The sequence below is a fragment of the Lemur catta genome (assembly GCF_020740605.2).
Source record: "Lemur catta isolate mLemCat1 chromosome 10 unlocalized genomic scaffold, mLemCat1.pri SUPER_10_unloc_1, whole genome shotgun sequence".
NCBI lineage: Eukaryota > Metazoa > Chordata > Mammalia > Primates > Lemuridae > Lemur > Lemur catta.
The window spans coordinates 1,551,296-1,553,942 of NW_025423732.1; positions in this window are offsets into that span (position 1 = coordinate 1,551,296).

Consider the following 2,647-nt stretch of genomic DNA (forward strand, 5'->3'; position numbering starts at 1 on the left):
TTCTTTGGAGATGAGATATTGTTCTGGGGTGGCAAGTGCAGGGCCTCTGTCAGTCCTGGGTTTGTTGGACTAGCGCCAGACATGAGAAGTGCGCCTTTGTGGGACAGGTGAATAGTGCGGATCCTGTTTCAGTCTTTAGACTGAAACAGGATCCGCACTTTTCACCGTTCCTTTCAGAATCATTTGATTCATCAGCTAGGAATGGCGATTGCTTCTCCAGACCAATCGAAGGCTAGGCCAAAGTAACTCGATCTTTCCAAGAGGTGTGTGGCCCAACTTTTGAAAGAACCGCTAAGTGGAGAACTATTTGGTATTTTTCCTAAGCACTTTTCACCGTAATTGTCCTAAGGTTGGTCTCTGCATCCTTAAGCATACCAGAGTTTTAACAGACGAAACAGGCTGAGGCCCATTAATCTTGGCATTTCCAATAGTTGGTCCTAGAGACTACCAAGAAAGTGTTCTTTTAAGTATTATTTTGTTGTGGTTTCAGCATTATTTTCAGAACCCGAGCAGGGTTCTCGCATTAGCATAAGAATCCTGCCTGGTAGTTGAGATTTCATGGTGGGGTGTAAGTGCGGGGCTTCTGTCAGCCCTGCCTTTGATTTGTTTACCTCCAGAGTTGGAAAGTGCATATTTGCGTGAGATGGGAAAAGTGTGGATCGTGCTTCAGATTTCATCCTGACACTTTGAAATGACCAGTGTGTTGGTAATTATTTGCCATTTCCATGGCGTTTGGCACCGTAATAGTCACGAGGTCGGTCTCTGCATCCTGAAGCCTATGATGCTTTTTGCAGAGAAACCTCTGCTGAGGCCCAGGTAACTTGCTATTTCCCATAGCTGGCACAGGAGCCTTGGAAGATAGGATTGTTTTCAGTATTATTTCACCATTTTTTCACCACTGTTTCAAGAACGGGAGCCCTTTTCAACCGTTAGCGGAAGAATCCTTCTTTGGAGATGAGATATTTTTCTGGGGTGGCAAGTGCAGGGCCTCTGTCAGTCCTGGGTTTGTTGGACTAGCACCAGACATGAGAAGTGCGCCTTTGTGGGACAGGTGAATAGTGCGGATCCTGTTTCAGTCTAAAGACTGAAACAGGATCCGCACTTTTCACCGTTCCTTTCACAATCATTTGATTCATCAGCTAGGAATGGCGATTGCTTCTCCAGACCAATCGAAGGCTAGGCCAAAGTACCTCGATCTTTCCCAGAGGTGTGTGGCCCAACTTTTGAAAGAACCACTAAGTGGAGAACTATTTGGTATTTTTCCTAAGCACTTTTCACCGTAATTGTCCTAAGGTTGGTCTCTGCATCCTTAAGCATACGAGGGTTTTCACAGACGAAACAGGCTGAGGCCCATTAATCTTGGCATTTCCAATAGTTAGTCCTAGAGACTACCAAGAAAGTGTTCTTTTAAGTATAATTCTGTTGTGCTTTCAGCATTATTTTCAGAACCCGAGCAGGGTTCTCGCATTAGCATAAGAATCCTGCCTGGTAGTTGAGATTTCATGGTGGGGTGTAAGTGCGGGGCTTCTGTCAGCCCTGCCTTTGATTTCTTTACCTCCAGAGTTGGAAAGTGCATATTTGCGTGAGATGCGAAAAGTGTGGATCGTGCTTCAGATTTCATCCTGACACTTTGAAATGACCAGTGTGTTGGTAATTATTTGCCATTTCCATGGCGTTTGGCACCGTAATAGTCATGAGGTCGGTCTCTGCATCCTGAAGCCTATGATGCTTTTTGCAGAGAAACCTCTGCTGAGGCCCAGGTAACTTGCTCTTTCCCATAGCTGGCACAGGAGCCTTGAAAGATAGGATTGTTTCAGTATTATTTCACCATTTTTTCACCACTGTTTCAAGAACGGTAGCCCTTTTCAACCGCAAGCAGAAGAATCCTTCTTTGGAGATGAGATATTTTTCTGGGGTGGCAAGTGCAGGGCCTCTGTCAGTCCTGGGTTTGTTGGACTAGCGCCAGACATGAGAAGTGCGCCTTTGTGGGACAGGTGAATAGTGCGGATCCTGTTTCAGTCTAAAGACTGAAACAGGATCCGCACTTTTCACCGTTCCTTTCAGAATCATTTGATTCATCAGCTAGGAATGGCGATTGCTTCTCCAGTCCAATCGAAGGCTAGGCCAAAGTAACTCGATCTTTCCAAGAGGTGTGTGGCCCAACTTTTGAAAGAACCGCTAAGTGGAGAACTATTTGGTATTTTTCCTAAGCACTTTTCACCGTAATTGTCCTAAGGTTGGTCTCTGCATCCTTAAGCATACCAGAGTTTTCACAGACGAAACAGGCTGAGGCCCATTAATCTTGGCATTTCCAACAGTTGGTCCTAGAGACTACCAAGAAAGTGTTCTTTTAAGTATTATTCTGTTGTGGTTTCAGCATTATTTTCAGAACCCGAGCAGGGTTCTCGCATTAGCATAAGAATCCTGCCTGGTAGTTGAGATTTCATGGTGGGGTGTAAGTGCGGGGCTTCTGTCAGCCCTGCCTTTGATTTGTTTACCTCCAGAGTTGGAAAGTGCATATTTGCGTGAGATGGGAAAAGTGTGGATCGTGCTTCAGATTTCATCCTGACTCTTTGAAATGACCAGTGTGTTGGTAATTATTTGCCATTTCCATGGCGTTTGGCACCGTAATAGTCATGAGGTCGGT